Consider the following 13,543-nt stretch of genomic DNA (forward strand, 5'->3'; position numbering starts at 1 on the left):
GAGTATAGAAATAGGATTCCTTTGTTCTTAAATTCTACTTTTGACTTTACTTTTAAAATATAATTTCTTTCATATGATTTGGCTCATACCTGTAATCTTAGCATTTTGGGATGCCAAAGAGGGAGAATCACTTGACCCCAGGAGTTTGAGACCAGCCTAGGCATCATAGGGAGACTCTGTACACACGCGCGCACACACACACACACACACACACACACACACACATACACACACAAACCCGGAATGATGGTATGCGACTGTGGTCCCAGCTACCTGACAGGCTGAGGTTGGAGGATCATTTGGGCCCAGGAGATGGAGGTTGCAGTGAACTGTGATTGCGCCACTGCACTCCAGCCTGGGTGACAGAGCAAGACCCTGTCTCACAAAAGAAAAAGAAGAGGAGACCTTCTATTAGTCTTCTTGATTTTTGTCAAAATATGATATGTGATAGTTGATAAGCTTTATGCATATGTCAATCTGTGGCCATTTAATTTTGGGTTAAGGACTTGTTCTATTATAGTACCGTAATCATTTTACTAATTAATGACTATTTGTCATTAAAAACAATATATTTAGTCTTAATGCAGTTGAGTACTCACACATTTCTGGGGAAACTCGGTCAGGACATTTCAACTGAGAATTGTCAAACAGGCATGCTGCTCGGTGGTGCAGCTCTTATGCAGACGACTCCCTTCATGTAATTTAGTAGGAAAATGACAGAAATACTTGTAAACTGTAAAGTAAAGCAGAATTCTGGTTATTGAATCACAGCACCTACTGAAAGACGTTCTCAAGTTCTGATTGAGTTCTAAAAGTTTTTTGAAGATTGGAATTCTTCATATGTAAGTAAAACCAATTTCTGATGACCCATTTCCAGTCCATCTTCTAAAGAAGTATTTAATCTGTGCCATGCGTGGTGGCTCACGCCTGTAATCCCAGCACTTTGGGAGGCCAAGGCGGGTGGATCACAAGATCAAGAGATCAAGACCATCCTGGCCAACATGGTGAAACCCCATCTCTACTAAAAATGCAAAAATTAGTTGGGCATGGTGGTGCATGCCTATAGTCTCAGCTACTCGGGAGGCTGAGGCAGGAGAATCACTTGAACCCAGGAGGCAGAGGTTACAGTGAGCCGAGATTGTGCCACTGCACTCCAGCCTGGCAACAGAGCAAGACACTGTCTCAAAAAAAAGAAAAAGAAAAAAGAAGAAGTATTTAATCTGAGCTGGGCTCTGATGACTCACTCCTGTAATCTCAGCAGTTTTAGAGGCCAAGGCATGAGGGTTACTTGAAACCAGGAGTTTGACACCAGCCTAGACAACAATAGCAAGACCCCATCTCTACAAAAAAAAATTTAAAAATTAGCTGAGCAGGAGGCTGAGTTGGGAGGATCACTTGAGCTTAGGAGTTGGAGGTTGCAGAAAGCTATGATCATGCCACTGCACTCCAGGCTGGATGACAGTGAGACCCTGTCTCTGAAACACAAACAAAACTAACCAAAAAAGTGTTTGTAGGAGGCTCCCAGCAATCTTAGCCTGAAGTCATGAAGGAAGGCATAGTGTGAAGGCAAGTGCAGGGTGGCCTCTGGCAGCTGAGGATCAGGACAGGATGTGGAATGAACATCTGCATCAAAGCTCTATTGCTTGGATTGGGAAAAAAATTCCTATATGTAGGTCAGCCTTAAAGTATACCATTTCATAAAATATTATCTTTCCCATATTTTGAGGCCATGCAATTTGTGCTACCTGAAGGAACAGTATTGTGTCCTTGATTTGATGAAATCAGTAGCTTTCTTACCTTATTGAGTGACATCTACAGAACTCAGAAACAGAGGCTACATATTAAGCAAATTTATATCTTTCTTGTTATAGTATTATTGTGTATAAGAAATACAGATGGCCGGGTGCATTAGCTCACACCTGTAATCTCAGCACTTTGGGAGGCTGAGGTAGATGGATCACAAGGTCAGGAGTTCAAGACCAGCCTGGCCAACATGGTAAAACCCTGTCTCTACTAAAAAAAAATAAAAAATTAGCAGGACCTGGTGGCATGCACCTGTAATCCCAGCTACTTGGAAGCTGAGACAGGAGAATTGCTTGAACCCGGGAGGCAGAGATTGCAGTCAGCCAAGATCGCACCACTGGACTCCAGCCTGGGGGACAGAGCAAGACTCTGTCAGAAAGAAAGAAAGAGAGGGAGGGAAGGAGAGGGAGGAGAGGGGACAGGAGGGGAGGGGAGGGGGAAGGGAAGGAGAGAGAAGAGAAGAGAAGAGAAGAGAGAGAAGGGAGAGAGAAGAGAAGGGAAGAGCAATGAGAGCAAAACATCATATGAAAGAACAAAGGAAGGAAGGAGAGAGAGAGAAAAAGAAGGAAAGGAAGAAAGAGAAAGGTAAGAGAAAGAAAGAAGAAAAAGAAAGAAAGAAAAAGAAAGAAAGAGAAAGAAAGAAAGAAGAAGAGAAGGAAGGAAGGAAAGAAGAAAGAAAGGGAAAGAAGAAAGAAGACGGAGGGAGGGAGGGAGACAGCGAAGGGAGGGGAGGGGAGGAGAAGGGAGAGAAAAGAAGAGCAATCAGAGCAAAACTTCATCTAAAGGAACAGAGGAAGGAAGGGAGGAAGGAAGGAAGGAGAGAGAAAAGAGAAAGAAAAAGAAAGAAAGAAAAGAAAGAAAAAGAAAGAAGGAAAGAAAGAGGAAGGAAGGAAGGAAAAAGGAAAGAAAGAAAAGAGAAAGAAAGAAAAAGTGAGGGTTTGTCCCCCAACTGATGTCAGCTGGGGGGAGTTTCAGGTGCATGGTGCTATCAGGTGTTCAAAGTGCTCCTTACCTAAAAACGAAAAATCACAAAAATGAAATTATCAAGAGAATTTTAGGTATCAGCTTTATATTTGTATAAATTATTTGTAGAGTTGGATTTTAAGAGTTTTGCCTGCTTCGGAATTCTCCCATTGTGTTTTATTTTTCTTTTATGTGTATCTTATTACCTATTGTTACGTAAGTATTCTTCACCTATTAGAATCTGTCATTGTCCTCTGCTCCATTTCTTCAGCAGTCAGGACCATCCATGGTTTCCCCACCATCCAGCATTTTCTCCTAATACTGTTACAGTTTTATTAACTATGACGTGAGTTTTGCATGTGGGTTACTTTTTTCTCACTTAGACCCACTTTTCCAGTATTTACTAAAAGAATTCTTACTTTTTTGCTTTATTCTGTACATCTCTGTTTTGCACATATTAAATATATTTGTAACTTTAAATTGTAAAATATATGTAACATAAACTTAACCATATAATCATTTTTAAGTGTACAGTTCAGTAATGTTAAGTACATTTATCAGGGTTGTTCAATGTTTTGGCTTCTTTGGACCACATTGGAAGAATTGTCGTGGACCACACATAAAATACGCTAACACTAATGATAGCTAATGAGCGAAAGAAAGACAGAGAGAGAGAGAGAGAAAGCAAGGAAAGAAAGAAAGAAAGAAAGAAAGAAAGAAAGAAAGAAAGAAAGAAAGAAAGAAAGAAAGAAAGAAAGAAAGAAAGCAAGCAAGCAAGCAAGCAAGCAAGCAAGCAAGCTGTATGCATAAATCTCATAATGAGTTTTTGTTTGTTTGTTTTGACATGAACTTTGGTGGACACCTGTCAACCCTAACAGTCAGATCTAAGATTCTTAGTTGAAAGGATTTCCCCACTCAGTACTTTGAAGTAATCAACCCTACTGCTTTCTGGCCTCCAAGGTTTCTGGTAAGGAATCTACTGATAATCTCACTGAGGATCCTTTGTATGTGAGAAGTAGCTTCTCCCTTGTTTCATTCAAGGTTCTTTGTCTTTTTTTTTTTTTTTTTTTGAGACGGAGTCTCGCTCTGTCACCCAGGCTGGAGTGCAGTGGCCAGATCTCAGCTCACTGCAAGCTCCGCCTCCCAGGTTCACGCCATTCTCCTGCCTCAGCCTCCCAAGTAGCTGGGACTACAGGCCCCTGCCACCTCGCCCGGCTAGTTTTTTATATTTTTTAGTAGAGACGGGGTTTCACCGTGTTAGCCAGGATGGTCTCGATCTCCTGACCTCATGATCCACCCATCTTGGCCTCCCAAAGTGCTGGGATTACAGGCTTGAGCCACCGCGCCCAGCCGGTTCTTTGTCTTTTGATACCTTGATTATAATGTGTCTTGAGTGATATACTTTGAATTTATCCTATTTTGAGTTTGTTGAGCTTCTTGGTTTCTGTGAAAGTAAGTTTTTGTAGAGACAGGGACTCATGGCCAGGCGCAGTGGCTCACGCCTGTAATCCCAGCACTTTGGGAGACCAGCTAAGGCCGGTGGATCACCTGAGGTCGGGAGGTCAAGACCAGCCTAACCAACACGGAGAAACCCTGTCTCTACTAAAAATACAAAATTAGCTGGGCATGGCAGTGCATGCCTGTAATCCCAGCTACTCGGGAGGCTGAGGCAACAGAATCGCTTGAACCCAGGAGGCGGAGGTTGCGGTGAACTGAGATTGCACCATTGCAACAAGAGCAAAACTTTGTCTCAAAAAAAAAAAAAAAAAAAAAGACAGGGTGTCACTCAGTCACCCAGGCTGAAAGGGCTCAAGCAATCCTTTCATGTGATCCTCCTGAGTAGCTGAGATTGCACATGCACACCACCATACCAGCTTTTCATTTTAATTATGATTTTTTCATAAAGACAGGGTCTCACTATGTTTCCCAGGCTGACCTTGAGTTCCTGGCCTGTAACAATCCTTCCACATTGGCCTCCCAAAGCACTGAGGTTACAGGTGGGAGCCACCATGCCGAGCCTTGGATATTTACAATGTTTTAAATCAAATTTGGGAAGTTTCTTAGATTTTCATTATTTCTTCAGATGTTCTTTTATTCCCTCTGTCTGTTCTGTGATTCTTACAAACTGTTGTTGGTGCACTTGATGCTGTCCCACAGGTCCCTGAAGCTCAGTTGATATTTCTGCAACCATTTTCTTTCTGTTTCTGACACAGGATTATTTCAATTGTTTTGTCTTCAGATTTGCTAATTCTTTCCTCTGCTTGGTCAAATCTGTTTTTAATCCCTTCTAATAATTTTTTTTTTTTTTGAGACGGAGTCTCTCTCTGTCACCCAGGCTGGAGTACAGTAGTGCGATCTCAGCTCACTACAGCCTCCACCCCCCGGGTCCACGCGATTCTCCTGCCTCAGCCACCCAAGTAGCTGGGACTACAGGCGCGTGCCACCACACCCGGCTAATTTTTGTATTTTTAGTAGAGACGGGGTTTTATCATGTTGCCCAGGGTGGTGTCAATCTCCAGACCTCTTGATCTGCCTGCCTCAGCCTCCCAAAGTGCTGGGATTACAGGTGTGAGCCACTGCGCCCAGCCCGTTCTAGTAAAATTTTTTTGTTTCAGGTATTTTAATTTTTAGTTGCAGAATTTCTTTTTGATTCCTTTTTATAATTATCTCTTTATTGAGGTTCTTATTTTGCTCACAGGTCATTTTCCTGTAGTGCCCATGTCTGTCTTTAGCTCTTTGGGCATCTTTAAGAGTTACCATTAAGTTTTTGTCTAATAAGTATGCCTGATATCTGAGTATCCTCAGTTGTATTTTATATTCACTTACTTAGTTCCTTTTAATGGGCCATACTTTCCAGTTCCTTTGTGTGCCTTGTGATTTGATTTTGTTATAAACTGGATATTTTAAACTTAAAAATTGGTAACTCAGGAAGTTAGATTCCCTTTTTACTACAGGATTTACTGTTACTTTCTTTTTTTTTTTTTGCGACGGAGTCTTGCTCTGTCCCCCAAGCTGGAGTGCAGCGGTGCAATCTCAGCAAGAGTTCAACATTTATTCTGTGGAGCCAAAGGAATTGTTGATAAATTCTGTGGAGGAAATTAGGGTTATTGGAGGGAGAGTTTATTAAAAGTAGAAGTCACCATTCATTTTTTTTTTTTTTTTGAACTTAGCTTTGAAAGTGAAATGTTATCTTGTTCAGTGTAGTGAATTTTTTAAAAATAAAAATAAATACTTAGGAGAGGTGGATCTTTCTGGATTGTGTAGGACTTTTGAGAGTACGACAGAAGTTGAAGAGCAACGAACTAATATATTAAACTAACGAATAAGACACTGAATCATGGAAAAATGATCTGTTATTCAGAATTTTTATTTTGGCATAAGTTACAAAGTTTTATTTGCATTCACATTACTGGATCAAGGAAGACATTCTTAAGTGAAGACTAATAAAAAGCTGAGTGTATTTCCTGAGTTGACATTGTAGGTGTGTTTGTGACGGTTTGTAAGAAAGACAAGTGGAGCCTCCTCTGCATTAGCAGCTGCTTGAACACGAGCCTTCCTGAAACTTTCATGCGAGTCGGGAGGAGCATCCCTAATCTTCATACAGATTTTCAAGGATGTGTCTATTTTGTAAAATAAAGTGCTGTTATACTGTAAGTTTTAGGAGGCAGGAGTTTTTGTTTTTTGCTTACTAATATGTCACTGATGGTCAAACAGTTTGTAGTGCAAAGTAGGTATTTAATTATTGAAGAAATAAAGTGTCATTTCTAATGACACTTGTTTTAATTTGGATTTATTAGGAAGGGCAACTTATTTGACTGTTAGTTCTGATGATTAAAAGGTAGCGAGCAGTAAGGAAATAAAAGGTTCTATGTGGGCCGGGCACGGTGGCTCACGCCTGTAATCCCAGCACTTTGGGAGACTGAGGCAGGTGGATCACAAGGTCAGGAGATCGAGACCATCCTGACTAACACAGTGAAGGCCCGTCTCTACTAAAAATACCAAAAAAAAAAAAAAAAATTAGCTGGGAGTGGTGGCGGGCACCTGTAGTCTCAGCTACATGGAAGTCTGGGGCAGGAGAATGGCGTGAACCCGGGAGGCAGACCTTGCAGTGAGCCGAGATGGCGCCACTGCACTCCAGCCTGGGCAACACAGCAAGACTCCGTCTCAAAAAAAAAAAAAAAGGTTCTATGTGGACTTTGAAGGTCGTCTCTATCAATTTGAGGTTGAATGGGAGGAACAGTTTTGTTGACATCCGTTAGCTGTGTTACGAGTACAATTTTGTTTTTTACTCAGGCAAAGGAAAATGTGTGTGTGTGTGTTAAATACAGTCGGCCCCCTTTATCTGTGGGTCCTGCATCCTCGCTTTCTACCAACCTCAGATCAAAAATACTCCAGAAAAAAAAGGATGGCTGCATCTGTACTGAACATGCACAAACTTTTTTTCTTGTCATTATTCTTTATGCAATAAAGTGTAACAACTATTTATTTAGCATTTCCATTGTATTAGATATTGTAAGTAATCTAGAGATAATTTGAAGGATATTGGAGGGTGTGTCCGGGCTGTAGGCAAGTACTATGGCATTTTATGTCAGGGACACCTACGGATTTTTGTATCCAGCCATGGATCCTGTACAGTTTAACATTTCCACATGCTGAGGGTGTGATGGGTCTGGGTTGGGTTGGGCCCCCATGTTTGAGGAAGTGTGCCCATCATGATTATACACCCTTGTTGTAAACTTTGGATATGTCTATTTTGATATTTAAAACATTTTCAGATTAAGTCTGAAAAATGCCAAGATACTAATAATATTTTAAGGGGGAACTGATAGAACTCATTATTAGAACTTTCTAATAGTAGAAAGGAAGTCTATTTATTTTATGAAATTGTCAGTTCATCTTAAGATCTAATAGTCTTTTCCAATTAGCAGCGACTTAATTCAGACTACCTCAGAAGAAGAATTTAACATTTATTTTTGTAGAAAAACAGCAATTTTAAAATAGCCTGGGAAAACTTAGGTAAGTTTTCCTTAATCCTGACTCTTAATTTGTGGCTACAAGTGGCAATGATGTGAACATAAGTTGTGCTATTTATTAATATATTGCTTTTCATAAATCAGTCCCTTCTTTGTAATTAGGTAAAAAAAGAAAAGAGAGACATTCTTGATTTTGGTGACTAGAGTTGTAGATGCTGGAAGGCTTTGTCACTAAAATTGATGAACCAGATGCACGTCACCAGCCAATCACGCTGACTCTTAATGCCGTAAGTATGAGCATACAGTGTAAAACTGTTGATAGAATACATCGGTCTTATGAAATGAAATGTTTTGGTTAAGGATTTTTTAAACAAATTTCACATTACACTACTGACTTTACTAAATCTGAGTCTTGTATTTCTGAACAGGGCACCATGGCCTGGCACCGTCACGTTTTCCAAGGAACCTGCCGGAGCTCCTGCGGAAGCTGCTTCTTGGGCCGATGGAGGCGCTTAGCTGGTAGGCCCTTCTTTAGTCGCCACAGGATGCCTGCTGTTCATGAACAGAAAGGAGAGGACAGGCTTTGAATAAAACACAGGTAAGTTTCCCAACCGCTTTTCTTTCATTAATATTTCAGTATTGGCCAGGCAAAGTGTCTCACGTCTGTAATCTCAGCATTTTGGGAGGCTGAGGTGGGCAGATCATGAGGTCAGGAGATAGAGACCATCCTGGCCAACATGGAGAAACCCTGTCTCTACTGAAAAATACAAAATTAGCTGGGTGTGGTGGCGCATGCCTGTAATCCCAGCTACTCAGGAGGCTGAGGCAGGAGAAACACTTGAACCCAGGAGGCAGAGGTTGTGGTGAGCCGAGATCGCACCATTGCACTCCAGCCTGGGCAACAAGAGCGAAACTCCTTCTCAAAAAAAAAAAAAAAACAAAACAAAACAAAAAAACAGCTCCTCTGAGTTGCACACGGCTTGTCCTCTGCCTGGTTACATACAGACTGTGTGCAGAGTCTGCTCTTAGGACCTCATGGAAGAAGTGTCTGGCCCGCATCAGTGTGGATGCTTGTGCTTGGATTGCTTGCCCACCGCTCCCCTGGGCTGGCTTTTTCTGGGAAGCTTTCCTCCACTCTACAGGTTACTCATAAATAGCAGTCTCATAACTCTATGGCTTCCCACACCCCTCGTGCAGATGGCAATGTGATGTCCCTCTCCTTATCTATATTCTTCTCTGGAGCACAAGCTCTAAGGATGGGAATAACATCATCTCCTCAGCACCTAGCTCAGTCTTTCAGACAAAGAAAACATGTAAGATGGCCGGGCGCAGTGGCTCACGCCTGTAATCCCAAAACTTTGGGAGGCTGAGGCAGGCCGATCACGAGGTGAGGAGATCGAGACCATCCTGCCTAACACGGTGAAACCCTGTCTCTACTAAAAATACAAAAAAAAAAAATTTAGCCAGGCGTGGTGGTAGGTGCCTGAAGTCCCAGCTACTCGGGAGGCTGAGGCAGGAGAATGGAGTGAACCTGGGAGGTGGAGCTTGCAGTAAGTGGAGAGTGCGCCACTGCACACCAGCCTGGGTAACAGAGCGAGACTCCATCTCAAAAAAAAAAAAAAAGAAAACATCTAAGAAATAGTTGCCAAAATAATTGAATACAGGATCTTCAACTCAGATTGTTTTCTTTGTTAGGACCTGGAAAACATTTGTGAGGCCATTGGACTTCAGATTTCAGTGTCAGGTGGTGGTGAAAGTTGAAGTCGTTTCTTCAAGAAGTAAACCTCTGCCACCTGGACTGTGCTCAGACATTTCATTGATTTTGTTAAATAAACATTTTCTGGCTTTGGGAGGTGTCCCTCTTGGTGGAACACAGTAAGTGTCAAAGATGGACACATAGTCCATGATTTGTAGTGTGTGGGAGCAGACCACAAACTAATGTTTGGAGAACAATTTTGTCATAACAGACACTGTTGAGGCTCAGTTGTACAGAACTGGAGAAGTCTTTCAGCTTGGCACATGTCCTGATTCAGCCTCTGTTTAACATATATTCCAATCCTGATTCTTAACTGGCTACAAAGACCACCTGAGATGTGTACGACACAGGAGCTGCTGGGGGAGGGGCAGTATTATCTCCCCAAACTCACAGCCACTCCGTATTTTCAAAAGCCAGCTTAGAGCTGCATAGAGAACACACAGTCCATCCATTCTTCTCAGTGATGTACATTTCTCAATCAGCAACCACGTGGTTTTAGCAAACCCCACAGAAGTGGTTTTGATGTACCAGCCTTGAGTGTCACATCTCCCAACCATACCAAATGGATCACCTAACTGGGCGGGGCGGGGGGGACCCTCAGAAATGCGATTTAGTACTCACTGTAAAATTGCTTTTTTTTTTCTTCTGAGATGGAGTCTCACTCTGTTGCCTGGGCTGGAGTGCAATGGCGTGATCACTGCTCACTGCAACCTCCGCCTCCTGGGCTCAAGCAGTTCTCCTGCCTCAGCCTCCCAAGTAGCTATAATTACAGGCGCATGCCACCACTGCCAGCTAATTTTCATATGTTTAGTAGAGACAGGGTTTCACCATGTTGGCCAGGCTGCTTTCAAACTCCTGACAGGTGATCTGCCTGCCGTGGCCTCCTACAGTTCTGGGATTACAGGCGTGATCCCAGCCCAGCTGAGCTGGGCCGGGCTGGGATCCCACGCCCGGCTGAGCATCTTTTTATTTGCTGATTTGTCCCTTGTGCATTTTTTTTGTTCAGATGTCTATTCAGATCTTTTTCTCACTTGTAAATTTTTTTAATTGTTAAGAATGTTCTGAGAATTGGCCGTTGGCGGTATCATGGCGACCCGGAACCCCCCTCCCCAAGAATATGAAAGTGATGACGACTCCTATGAAGTGTTGGATTTAACTGAGTATGCAAGAAGACACCAGTGGTGGAATCGAGTGTTTGGCCACAGTTCGGGACCTATGGTGGAAAAATACTCAGTAGCTACCCAGATTGTAATGGGTGGCGTTCCTGGCTGATGTGCAGGATTTCTGTTCCAGAAAGTTGGAAAACTTGCAGCAACTGCAGTAGGTGGTGGCTTTCTCCTCCGTCAGATTGCTAGTCATAGTGGCTACGTGCAGACTGACTGGAAGAGAGTTGAAAAAGATGTAAATAAAGCAAAAAGACAGATTAAGAAACGAGCGAACAAAGCAGCACCTGAAATCAACAATTTAATTGAAGAAGCAACAGAATTTATCAAGCAGAACATTGTGATATCCAGTGGATTTGTGGGAGGCTTTTTGCTCGGACTTGCATCTTAAGGACATGAATATTCTCCCATAGTGGATTCAACTACGAGAAGAGAAGTGGCAGCAATAAGGCAGTCTCTCAACAGTCATGCTGCCAGAGTCTCTAGGGCAAGGAGAAACAACTAGCTGGACAATACTCAATTCACAACTTAGCATTTTGCCATCTGAAGCTTGGCAAACTAGTATCTGCTGTAAAATAACCTGTATGGTATGTGAACCATAGTATTCCTGAGCAAAACATGGCTTTCACCGCTTTGTAAAAATTTGCATCTGTTTAGAAACTAGCCTATAAAATATCACCATTGGATGTAGATATGGAGAGAAAAGAAATATGTTGGGTTTATTGCTTAGTGAAATCTTTTCTTTTTATTTAAATAAAATGTTCATTGTGTTTTATGGTATGTGTCCATAATTTAAAATTTGTATTATAGTTTCAGTATTAAGGCTGACTTTTTTTTTTTCCTAGATATGTTTCCAATAAGTTAAAAAACTGTAATACTCTTTTGTGGAAAGCTTTAGAAATGATATAATTATTAAAGATACTAAACAGACTCTGCTGATGTAAAAAAAAAAAAAAAAAAAGAATGTCCTATCTAGTTTAGATATAAGCCCTTTATCAGACATGTGTTTTGCAAATATTTTCTCCTAGTCTGTGGCTTCTATTCTGTCTCTTAACGCTCATTTTATTTTTTATTTTTATTTTTAATTATACTTTATGTTCTAGGGTTCCTGTGCACAACATGCAGGTTTGTTACATATGTATACATGTGCCATGTTGGTGTGCTGCACCCATTAACTCGTCATTTACATTAGGTATATCTCCTAATGCAATCCCTCCCCCATCCCCCCACCCCACAACAGGCCCCAGTGTGTGATGTTCCCCTTCCTGCATCGCAAGAACAGAAAACCAAACACCGCATGTTCTCACTTATAGGTGGGAATTGAACAATGAGATCACGCTCATTTTATTTTTACTTTTGGAACTAAAGAAGAGGAACGGTCAGCTTTCTGTTATTCTTGTCACAGTAATGGCAGAACCAAGCCTGCTAATGCTATGCTGAGCAAAGAAAGTCACACGGTCAAGTCCAGCATTAATGAAATGGGGTAGTACATGCAGGTGGGGGATGGGAAAAAGAAATGCTTCTTAAGAGTAATATCATCTGCCATCTGGGAACCTACAATGGCTTTCTATTACCTTATTCTTTGGTTTGTTTAATGTTGGAACCTTTCTGAAAGATCTTTCAACCTTTCTGGGAGAATCTAATCTCATAACACCATCAAAGACACATTTCTTCTTTTGGCATAAATTCTAAGATATCATTCACATTTATCAATGTTACATATATAAGAACTCACCAACCATATTCCTCCTTGAGGAATTATAGCATGTAATGGTTATAGAATTACCATTCTATAGATTGTATAGAATGGCTATAGATTGTAATTTTATAATCGTGTAACAATTTTCTAATGGGTTGGTTGCTTACTATCAATTTTGTTAAAGTCATGGCTTCTCCAGTCATTTCTTGCTTATCAAAATTATTTCATGAGATAGGTCTGTCCTTGTATATTTGCAAATGATGTTTGCTTCCTTCCGCTTAGAAAACAACTTGAACATACCTGTCTGGATCACATGGTCTTGTCCTGATAACTTGGTAGAGGTTGCTTCAGCATTGTTATTATTGTTGGGTGGTTATCATTAATATATTTCATATTCTGTTTAAAAAATGAAAATTTTACACAAGACCAATGTCTTCTTTTCCATTCCAGTACATTTTTCAGAAGTAACTAATGCTATTGGCTTTGTGCATTATAATTCCAGACCATTTTATATGTCTTTAGTTATATATACAGTATACACACACATTGTCGTATTATTCCATTTTTTCTAGCATTAAACATTGCTATGGAAAACTCTGAGGAAAAATATATATTTGAACAGAACTTTTTTTTTCTCAGATGTCCCCTCCTTAGGAATCTTTCTTTGATCCTTGAAGTTTGGTAACAACTTTATGTATATCCTGGCCGGGAGCAGTGGCTCACGCCTGTAATTTCAGCACTTTGGGAGGCCAAGGCAGGTGGATCACCTGAGGTTAGGAGTTTGCCTGGCCAACATGGTGAAACCCCATCTTTACTAAAAATACAAAAAGTTACCCAGGTGTGGTGGCTGGCACCTGTAATCCCAGCTACATGGGAGGCTGAGGCAAGAGAATCACTTGAACCCAGGAGGCGGAGGTTGCAGTGACCTGAGATCATGCCACTGCACTCTGGCCTGGGCAACAAGAGTGAAACTTTGTCTCAAATAAATAAATATGAATAAATGTATAAATTCATCTCAAATAAATAAATGTATATAGTTCATTGTTCATTATTGTATGACATTTTCCTGGACATTTTGTACAATACATATGTGTACTTAACAATGGAAGAAAAATATTCCAAATATAGTGGAAGAAAAAAAAATTTTGTCCAGAGGTTTCCAACACATTTTATTTTGTAGATCACA

The 13,543-nt window shown here is 41.0% G+C and overlaps 1 pseudogene; it reads left to right on the forward strand.

Annotated features, from left to right (window-relative positions):
- Positions 1-10,571: 10,571 nt before the first annotated feature.
- On the forward strand, positions 10,572-11,188 carry LOC123574090 (FUN14 domain-containing protein 1 pseudogene; annotated as a pseudogene).
- The last annotated feature ends 2,355 nt before the right edge of the window (positions 11,189-13,543 follow it).

The sequence above is a fragment of the Macaca fascicularis genome, chromosome 6, assembly GCF_037993035.2.
Source record: "Macaca fascicularis isolate 582-1 chromosome 6, T2T-MFA8v1.1".
Taxonomy (NCBI): Eukaryota; Metazoa; Chordata; class Mammalia; order Primates; family Cercopithecidae; genus Macaca; species Macaca fascicularis.